Source organism: Hemiscyllium ocellatum, chromosome 14 (assembly GCF_020745735.1).
Source record: "Hemiscyllium ocellatum isolate sHemOce1 chromosome 14, sHemOce1.pat.X.cur, whole genome shotgun sequence".
NCBI classification, from domain to species: domain Eukaryota; kingdom Metazoa; phylum Chordata; class Chondrichthyes; order Orectolobiformes; family Hemiscylliidae; genus Hemiscyllium; species Hemiscyllium ocellatum.
Window position 1 is genome coordinate 76299746 of NC_083414.1, and position 11642 is coordinate 76311387.

Genomic DNA, 11642 nt, shown 5'->3' on the forward strand with positions numbered 1-11642 from the left:
TGCCAGGGGTAACCCAGTCAGGCCCTTGGCCCTGTCCAATCGAACGAGGAAGAAGCCAGTCAGTCCCTTGAGTCACTTACACAGGATCAGTAGGAGACCATTCCCACCTCAATGCACTTACACAGGGGCAGAATGAGGTAATTGATGCTGATTCCTGATGAATGTCTTATGCCCAAAATGTCGATTCTCCTGCTTCTTGGATGCTGCCTGACCTGCTGTACTTTTCCAACAATCGACTCTCTACTCTGATCTCCAGCATCGGCAGTCGGAGGTGTATCCTAACAGATGCTCTAACATGATGAAGAAGTGGAGCAGAGGCTGCACAGACAGACTACTCCACGTTGTTCCTCGTGGCTCTGTTGCTCATGATAAGCACGTGGGACTTTAATTTGGTTTTCTCTCGGTGAGGAGGGAAGCCATATGTGTGAAGTCACAACTCCGAGAAGACAGCCTGGTGTTCTCTATGTAGGGTGGAAGCTAGTGGGAATGGCTACCTGTTTCAGATGGAAAGTATTGTGGCTGCTGTTGGGGATCGTGAGCAACATAACGTTCAGTACGGGTTCACACGTCGACTGCACATTAACTTGGGGAGAGTTAATTGAGGCATATAAACAAGTAGGAAAGTCAGGTTAGGCTGATGAATGGATTCTCCAAGTTCAAATAATGCTGATCTTGTTCATGTTGATCTTGTCTAGTGCACGTCCTGTTCAGTGTAACCTGTATGCCTTACTCTGTCCAAGTCTATTTCCACCCTATGATCTGCCTGGCCATGCTTACTATGATCTGCCTCCACTGCTCATAAATAAAGTGTTTCTCTACACTGAGGTACACGTGAGAATAAATCAAACCAATCAATCCTGGGTAAAGTATGAATTTCTCTCCCTGTCAATGTCTGTTTGGAAATAAGTGATCTCGGCCACTCCTCGTGTTTCAGCATCACTATTTTTTTAATCTCTCACAGCCCTAAAGATTAAACACTCATCTTCTTCACTCTATTCCATGATACCATCACCCGTGTCTGTGGTAAGGAGATCATTCCGTACAAAGGTGACCAAATCTGTAGAGAGTGCACCAAATAATCTCTCAGCAAGGCTCTACAACACCAGGAAGATGGCTTTATTTATGCACTCGAATCATCTTACAATGAAGGACAGCATACTATTGACTGCACCCATTAATTACCCAGGGTTTGATTCGTAGCAATCAGCATAGATTTGTGAGTGGGAGATCACGCTTCCTAAATTTGTTAGCGTTCTTTGATGAGGTGATCAGGAAGGATGCTGAGGATCGAGCGGTAGACGTAGTCTCTATGGATTTCAGTAAGGTCTTTGAAAAGTTTCCACATGGCAGGCTGCTCTGGAATGTTATATCGCGTGGAATGCTGGGGGGACTAGCCAATTGGATACACAGTTGGCTTGATGGTAGGAAGCAGAGGGTTTAGTGGAAGGATGATGGTCAGACTAGAGGCTGGGTCCATAGCTGTTGTTTGGTTGAGAATGTACAAGGTATGATTAGTAAGTTTGCAGATGACACTAAAATAAGTAGCATCGTCATCAGTGAGAACGATTATCAGAAATTGCAGCAGGATTTTAATCAGGTGGGGAAGTGGGCCAAGAAATGGAAAATGGAATGTAGTGTAGATGTGTGAGGTCTTGCCTTTTGGAAGCTTAAATCAAGGTAGGAGGGCCTTGATTTATTCATGTTGAATGGGAGGGCCTTAAGGTGTGTCGTTGGAAGAAAGACCATTGGGTTCAGGTGCACGGTTCTCTGCGAGTGGAGTCACAGGTAGACAGGCAGGGAAAAGGCTTTTGGCACACTGGCCTTCAGGCAGTGCATTGAGTATAGAAGTTGGGAATTTATGTTGCAATTACACAGTACTTTGGTAAGGCCGCACTTGGAGTATTGTGATCAGTTTTGTCACCTTGTTATGGGGAGGATGTTATGAAATTAGAAAGAGTGCAGAAGAAGTTTACAAGGACGTTGTCAGGACCCAATGGTCTGAGTTATAGGGAGAGGTTGAACAAACTAGGACATTTTTCTTTAGAGAGGAGGAGACTGGGGGTGGGGGGGGTGGGGGGCTTATAGAGCTGTATACGATCATGAGGGATATGGATAGGATGAATGCTCTCAGTCTTTTTCCAAGGTTTAGAGAATCGAGAATAGAGGGGATGATTTTAAGGTTATAGGGGAAGGGATAAAAGCGAACCGGAGGGGCCACTTCTTTACACAGAGGCTGGTATGTGGATGAGCTGCCAGCAGATGAAGTTGTTGGGGTACATTAACAACATTTCAAAAGCATTTGGATAAATATGTGAATAGGAAAGGACTAGAAGGATATGGGCCAACTGCAGGGAAATGGGTTTAGCGTGGATGGACATTCACAAGGTAGAGTCGAACCTTTTTGTTAATTAAAACCAAACACCCAGAAAAGCTCACCTCAGCTCGTAATCTGTTAAAATATGAGCGACATAGATCCCCTACATCCCACTATTTTTTCTAAAAAGAGCAAATTAATTTCTCAACTTTAATAGTGAACACGACACAACAACTATTCACAAACACAAGCCCCTCTGTTTCTGAACTACTTACTATCTGACTCCAACCTCTGTAAAAATATATTGTTCCAACAACCCAATATTAAACATTTCAATCTCAAGACCACACAGTCTCCATCTTCCACCCTGTCTTTACTCTTCCAGCTGCTGATCTCCCTGGGTCATGTTTTTTTTTACTGTAATTAGGTTTTAAATGAACATGTATCTTTGATACAGAGTGTTTGAGATGGCCAGTTAGCACTCCTGCTCTACAGCAGTTACTCTGCTGTTGGATGGCAGTGGCTCTCCCTCTTGTGTTCAAATGTTGGGTTCATATATTCCCCATGATACAACAATTCTCATAATTTGATTGCTTTCAAGGTGTCCAAACAATGATATTCACATTCCGCTGGCTTCGGGTATCCTGAGAGTTATTCAAACTCTTTGGTTGTATTTGAATTGTTGTCAAAATAGCAACCAAAACTCAGGTATCTATTTCCCAGCTAATTGTTACATTTGGAACAGTCTGACCTTTAGCTGGCATCTGTGGCTATACTTTCTATTCAGCAAAACCCATTCTGTCTTAAAGTGACCAGACATGCTTTCGGCTTCAGAACACTTCACATGTTCATAAAAAAATGAACCTTTTTCCTCTGATTCTTAACCGCATTATTCTGAAATACAAAAGTAGTAATCTGAGTTATACCATTCATATTAATTCCACCACATATATAGCACTGGAATAAGTCAAATCTTATCTACACTTTTTCCTTTAAATTCACGACAACACATTTGCTATTGCATTGTGACTTACCTACCATTTGGCATGTAACAAAAATTAACCACGTCCTTGTGCATTCCAGGTCACTAGAAATTTTTCTTTACCTTAGTCTGAGTCTTCTGTATACCTAGGTGACTGCCTGCAATTAGTTCATGTGCTACCCGTAACACTGCATGCTCCTTGTAACACAATCTGGTGCACTTCGGCCCATTTCTCTTCTGCACTAATCTACTGTGGGCTCCATTGTAATTTTAGGATTCTATCTTTAAATTAATAATATATTATGATTCCTTTTCTCTGTGTGCGCATGTGTACGTGTGTGTATATATCTCCATTATAAGTCTATTAGCCTTTCAGCACTAAACACCACTGCCTTACTCTCTGCTTGTTCAGGTTTTTTTCCTGCACCATGACATCAAACACGGTGTCAGTTAACTGCACATCCACGCATTTGTATTTCTTTCGTTTTTCCCTTCCTGCTGTAACTTATGACAGCGGGATCTTGTTACTACACAGTCTGGAAAAATTCCTGGGTATTTTTCTTTTAACTCCCTAGTTCCCTAATTTTCCTTTGCCTTCTCCACCACAATGGGTGTTTCTCCCATCTTGAATCCTGCTAAATCGTTCCCAAGAACAAACTGCATTCCTGGAACTGACACTCTGTTACTCACTCTCACTGTTACTTCCCCAATATTGATTTGGCATTCCAGCCTGATGTTGCACAAGAAAATGCTTAATTTCGGTCCCCACTCCATAAATTGTCACGGTCTTGAGTAACATGTCAGAAAGAGTGAAAATACTTCCATCTCTTACTATTAGAGGCCGAGAGAAAGTGAGGGCTACAGATGCTGGAGATCAGAGTTGAAAAGTGTGAGGCTGGAAAAGCACAGCAGATCAGGCAGCATCCGGGAGGCAGGAGTCCTTCATCAGGACAGTGGGGGGGGGGGGGCAGGGGAGGGGGAAGGGGTTTTTAGAAATAAATAGGAGGGTGGGTGTGGAACTGGGTGGAAGTTAGCTTTGAAGGCGATAGGTAGATGCTGGTGGGGTCTGATGATGATAGGTCTGACAGGAGGGTGAAGTGGATAGGTGATAGGACAGCTGGAACCCTCAAACTATACAGCATCGACGTTGAATTCACCAAAATCCAAATCTCCCCTCCCCAACCTCCCCTCCCCAACCATTCAAATTAGCACCGCCCTCTTAAACTGTCTTAATTGTCCATCTTCCTTCCCACATATCCACCCCACCCTACACTCCGATGTAAACCTATCACTCCCACCTACATCTTCCTATCGCCCTCCCAGTGACCCTCCTGCCATCCCAGTTCCTACCCTCCTAATTATCTTTCAGACCCCTTGCCCCACGCCACATTCCTGACAATGGGTTTATGCCTGATATGTCGATTGTCCTGCTCTTCGCAAGCTGCCTGATCTGTTGTGCTTTTCACACGCCTCACTTCTCAACTATTAGATACCGAGCAGATCCCATATATTGCAATTTCACTTCCACCCCCACCCCCACCCGAGTAAACTTTATGTACAGAGGAGAATTATTTATAGAGATCAGGCACTGCCTCCATACCTAGCCCTTGCCCAGGCTGTGCACTCTACTGCACTCTTTGGGTCCACTTGGAGTCTCCTTTACCAATTTCACTAATGCCACTGTCTTAACCTCTTTTACCACATCTTTTTCCAAAGTGTCTTCCTTCAACCCCCCAGCACTGTGTGTCCAAGCTTACTGCAGTGAAAGCTCTTTTTCCCAGTGCCCTTCTAAAACCATCGGCACTGTAATTTTATGTGTTCCACTCGCTTATAGAGAGGACACCTGAGGCTTTAACCAAATTCCCCCCTGCCCCCCCTCCCCCTTTGACTTCTTCTTTCACCTGTGGTAAAGTATTGCCAATGTGCTTTACTCTATGCTTTGCAGTGCTTTGCTTCTCCCAATTTTTATCCCTCACAGCATGAAACTCCTCCCATAAGCTAAATTTCATTTCATGTACCAATGCATATTTACCTGCCAAATCTGCCGCGCTTCTCATTTCTTGAACTTTCTATTCATTCACAAGAATCCTTACCATCTCTGGAAGTGAGTTTTTAAACAACTCTAGCAGAATAATCTCCCTTCGTGCCTCACAAGTCTTATCCATATTTAAGGTCTGCATCCATCTGTCAAAATTACTTTGTTTAATTATTTCAAACTGATCTGGCTCCATCTCTATATTTCTGAAATTCTGTCTATATGCTTCAAGTACCAATTCATGAGCACTCAAAACAGCGTGTTTGAAATCTGCATAATCACTTGATCCCTCATCTGACAGCGCTGCACACACCGCACCATCTGTGTCCACCAGCTTAGTCTGAACTAACATTACCCACAAGTTCACTGGACACACCGTCTGCCAAGTCAATTTTTCGAATTATTTAAAAAAAGGTTTTGACATTTTTCTCACAGGAATATGGCAATATATTAGCATAGTTGTATACATCCCTACATTCTCCTTTCATCTTCATCCTGTTAATTTAACTTTCGTATCTAATTTCAAACTTCAGAATTTCAGATTTTCTCTCTTTCTTTTTCCTCTCTTTCTCTTTCTCTTTTTTTTTTCTCTCTGTCTCTTTCTGTCTCTTTCGTTATCTTCTAAGTCCAGTTGTCACATTTGCAATTTCAGTTTATTTTTCTCACTCGACGGCAGTTGCCTGTTTCTCCGATACACCAAAGTGCTTGACCAATTCCATTACACTTTCAGCTTTCCTTTTGTCCCTGGTTAAACACAATTCTAATAAATTTGTTAATTTTAAAAGTATGCCCTTCCTCTGTCTTTTTAGACTTTCTTGGCAAACTTGGGAATCATCTTCAAACCCCAGAACTTCGTTAGTAATGTTAAAAACCATTTCTTATAATTTAACCAACCACAAGGAAACACAATTAAATGAATTTTCTCAGCATTTTATTTGAAGATCTCGGTCACTAACTGCCAAGTGATGGAATCTGTTGGGACCTGTTGTACCTCAAATCTGTCTAAATCCCATACGACCAAGCCCTCAAACTGTTATGATGTCGATGTCGAAACCTTCTGTTAATTATAACCACACACCCAGAAAAGCTCAACTCACCTAGTAATTTGTTGAAACATGAGTGACAGAGAAGTCCCAATTCAACTCTTAAAAGAAAAATAACAATTTATAAGTATGTAAATTAGCTAGCTGAGTTTGGAGGCTTGTTTTCAGATGTTTCGTTACCATGACGAGGTAACACCGTCAGTTAGAGTCTCCGGTGACACACTGGTGGTATGTCCCGACTCTCTATATGTAGGTTTTGGTTTCTTAAGTTGGATGATGTCATTTCCAGTTCTTTTTTTCAAGAGCCAATAGATAGGATCGAAATTGATGTGTTTATTAATGTACTTCTGGTTAGAATGCCATGCCCCTGTGAACTTTCATGCGTGTCTTTATTTCACTTTTCCTACGATGTGTTTGTAGTCTCAGTCAAAGTGGTATTATTCTTTGTCTGAATGGAAGGAAACTAGTGATAGTGGGTCATGTCTTTTGTGGCCAGTTGGTGTTCATGTATCCTGGTAGTGCAACAACAGGACAGTTTGAAATTGTGCAAAATGATTTTTATTCACTGTTTAATCAGTGTGTGTTCAAATAAGGAAGATTGTTCATATGTGTACAACACATTCTGAAAGAACAACTGAGACACAGTTAATGAAAAATGGTGCACATGATGTATAACATTTACAAAGCATTAAAACATTATTTGATCCTCATCTGAAATGGTAAATTACCCTTCTCTCAACGTTCCCCCTTTTCCGGGATTCCTTACTCTTGTCTCTCATTCTTATCAGGATGTATGTTTTGAATCTTGCTTATGGTGTCCCAACTTATTTCAGTTAATCCCCTTTCTACCAGGAATTCAATATATTGGCCTGCTGGGTCTTTCCAAAGCTACTGTCTGTCATATTATTGGAGATAAAAATTCTGGCATCAGACTCAGCATTTGAACATATTACTCTGTTGTAAATGCACTGTACAAAGGAGCACAGCACACAGGAATTGCCAAAACATTGAGGAATGAATATCTACTTCTTTCAATAATCTGGTTTTCTCATTTTTCTTACCTTCACATCTACATCCTGTCTCTTGTTCTCTCTTATTATCGAGTTAAGGAACCCACCAATTATTCTTCGCGTCCCATCTCTCAAAACTCTTTCTTTTGGTTTATAGCTATTGCTTTTTTCTTGATGTAATGTGATTATAATTGAGAAATATAACTCCAAAGACATTCGGGAGGAGCTGGCCAGAGTTAATTGGAACGGAAGCCGAGCAGGGAAGACCATGGAGCAGCAATGGCAGGAGTTTCTGGGGATAATTTGGAACATAATGAAATTCATCCGAAAGAAGATGAAACATACTCATGCAAGAACAAGGCAGCCATTATTGATAAGGCAAGTAAGGGACAGCATCAAACCAAAAGAGAAAACATACAAGGTGGTGAAGATTATTGGGAATGCAGAGAATTGATTGTCTCTAGAACTACATAAGGCTGGCTTCACTGACACTACAGAGCTCTTAATCATGGTCAGGGAGAGAAACAGAGCGAAACACATTCATTTTAACACCGAAGATGGCATGAATGAAGGAAAAACAAAACATCAGATGAAGTAAACAGTTGAATGCTTTTGTGGAATGTGTTAGATTGAAAGCATGACCCGGGGAGAGACCCTCAGCAAAATGAGAATTTTAGAAAATGGAAGTATTCCTACATCAGCAACCAGAGTTGGTCACTGAGTACAGGGCTGATGGGTGAATGTGTCTCGATGTGAACTGGGGAACGGACAGAATTGCATTCAGATATTGCAGCTCAAAACTGCGTTTTCATAAAGTGCTGTAGACCACAGCAGCAGGAGAAGCAGAACAGCATTCAACCACAATCTGTAAATTTTTGCCCAGGATAATCCTTCATTACCATCCACACGATCTATGGCTCAGTGACGAGTGTTGGGTGAACGTGTCAAGGTCAGAACCACGTGAACCTAAATCAGATGCTAACCCATTGAAGCTACCGCGCTTGACCAACAGATCTGATTGAAGCTCTGCAGCCCTGCCATATTTAGTCACAAATGGCGATGGATGATTAAACAAACGACACCGTAGAGGGCTCCACAAACATCCCCTTCCTAAATAGCGGAAAAGCCCTGCACCCTCAGTGTAAAAGACACGGATGTTCTATCTGCAACATCCTCAGCCAGAAATGTTGAGTGGATGATCTAGCTCACCCTCGCCATGATGCCCTCTGAATCACAGATGGCAGTCTTCAACCAATTCGATACACTGCACGTGACATGGCGAAACAGCTGAACACAGTAGATACGACAAAGTCGGAGGGGGTTTAACTGTAATAGGACTGAAGACTTGTGCTGCACAACAAGCCGTATCCCTGGGGAAGCTGTTTCATTCCAGCTCCAACTCTGACATCTCCCTGGTAATGTGGAAAATTACTCAACTATGTCCACTCCCTTAAGAGAAGAATAATTATAATCTGACCAATTACCACGCCTCCAGTTCCTTTCCGATGCTCAAATTTGTATGTGTTCTTTTTAACAGAGCTGTCAAGCAGCACAGGAATAACCTGCTCAGTGTGGTTTCTGATAGGTCCCAATGTGGAGATGGTGTTATTGTGGAAATATCATTGGATTACTAATCCAGACAATGATAATGCTCTGGCAGCTCGTGGAAGTTAAAACCAATTAGTATAATATTGAGACATAAAATCTGGTGTCAGTAATAGTTACCCTGAAGCCAATGTCGATTGTAAACATCAGTTTCCTTCCCCAATGTACTTTCAGGAAGTGAATCTCCCGTGCTTTCCAGGTGTGGCATAAAAGTGACTCCAGACGCACAAACATGTGATAAACTCTTCAATGGTCTCTGAAATGGCTCCAAAATTATCATCACTAAAATTATCATTGTAATTTGTCTCACCCTGTCAGAGTTTTGTATATTTCACTGAGGTATCCACTCATTTTGCTAAAGCATATGGAATACAGGCCCAGTTACCCCAAACTCTGCTCCCACTAGAGATCAGTCTGGTCATCCTTGACTGCCCTACCGCAATGTCAGCATTGTCCTTTATCAGGTAAGGAGACCAACACTGCCCACAATACTGCACAATGTTCGAGATGGGGTCTCATCAAGGGCCTGTACAGCTGCAGTACAACACCCTGACACTTGCAATGAAGATCCAACACACCATTTACTTTCCTAACTGCTTTCTGTTCCTGCAAAAATATACGCTCAGTCACTAGTGTACAGCGAGATCCAGATCCTTTTCAATGTTACAGCTACCCAAGTGGTGGGTCTATGTACACTGGTAAGTGTCCCAATGTCATTTCCAGTATTTATTCTGGCTTCATAACTCACTGCCTTGTATAGATGGTGGAGGTCGGTGAAGAATGAAACAAAAATAATCATAAGTCCCTTTATATATTTTCCAACCTTAGGCTACGTTCTCTTTTTCGCATCAAAGGGTACAACGTCACATCCACCCACATTGCTCTTCGTTGTCCCGTATTTGCACACACTTCACTTGCCTCGGTCACCTTTTACATCCTCCTCACCCACTCATAATCCGATATCGATTAGTGCCATCAGCAGGCTTGGAAATATTGCATTTGATTCCCTCTAACAAAAGCTTGGTGTGTATTTGAAATAGCTACAGCCCAAACACTGAATCCTGCTATACCCCCGATTCCTCTGCTGTAAAAAAAAATCAATTGATTCCTACTCACTTTTTCCTGTTAGCTCTCCCATTGTAAAACCATGCCCTTCTTTAGCCCCAGTCCCATAGGATTCGAATTTGCATAGTAGGCTTTGGGCTTTATCAAAATCTTTCTGAAAATCCAATCGTATTGCATTGATTGCTTCTCCATAGTTTTGCTGAAAGTCAGTCTCTCAAATATGATTCCCATTTGAGAAATCTCTGTTGCCTTTGTCTCAGTCTCATTACTTTCAGTTAAAGTACTTTCTCCATAACGTTTATTTGCTAATTATATTCTACTCCCTTTTTCTCTCGCACCAGATTAAGCTTTCCTTGTATTGCTGGGAAGATTGTTTTATTTTGTTTTGTTTTCTTCTGGGAACACATAACTGAACTATTTCCTGCATAGTTCTGCCATTTCCCTCTACTCCATTCTCCATTCTCCGCTTTCAGACTGTAAAGAAGCTGCACGTTGTTTTCCCTTAATTTTGCCACTGGCGTACTTTTTGAAGCTGTTATAAGTTCCCTCTTATTTCCCTTTAGAGTGTTCTGAAATCCATCAATTCCTGTCGTATGCTTCTCAATGATTGAACTTGCTCAACCATGCACTCATCAGAAATACAGCACGGTCTACATTAGTCCCACTTTTCTACACAAATATTATGACACTTCAAGAGGTCATCCAAGTACTTTGTAACAGATGTGAGGTTACCCCTGATAAGTCCCTCTTTGGTAGTGCATTCCAGATCTCAAAACCATCTGGGTGAAAAATTATCCTCAAGTCCCATCTAGATCCCAAAGCCTTCACTTTAAGAGTGTGCTCCTCCTTGTTTTTCTCACTCTGACTAAAACGAACAGCTGCTGTCTATCCAACCTGTTCTTATCCATCATAATCTTTACCTTCTGAATCATATCCCCCTCAGCCTTCTCTGCTCCAATGTATACAACCCGAGCTTACCCAGCCTCTTTCCGTAGCTGATATGCTCCATCCCAGGGAACATTCTGGTGAATCTCCTCTGCAACCCCCTCCAGTACAATCACATCCCTTCTGTAATGTGGTTCCCAGAACTACACCAAGTTTTCCATCTTGGCCTAATCGAAGTTCTGCATAGCTCTTATAATCTGTGCCTCGATGAATAATGGCTATGCTTATGCTCCCCTTTGCTTTCTCAACTTGTGTATTAACCTGTCCAGCCAATTTCAGGGATGTGTGGAGAAGCCCCCTCTGAGCTCCCTAGTGTGCTGCCATTCACTGAGTACTCTAGTCTGCTTCCTTCTTCCAAAGTGCATCATCTCATAGTTATCAGGGTTACATTCCATCTGCCATTGGTCTGTCCTTCTGACCATTCCACTGCATCTTCCTGTAACATAAAACCTTCATCCTCACTGCCAACCAACCGGTCATTCATTGTATCAAACTCAAACTTCGTTATCACCCTCTCCCCACCCTGTCCATATTCACAGATAATAAGGTTATAGATCACACAACACCAGGTTATAGCCCAACAGGTTTATTCGGACGCACTTGCTTTCGAAGCGTTGCTTCTTCATCAGGTGGTTGTGCGCTT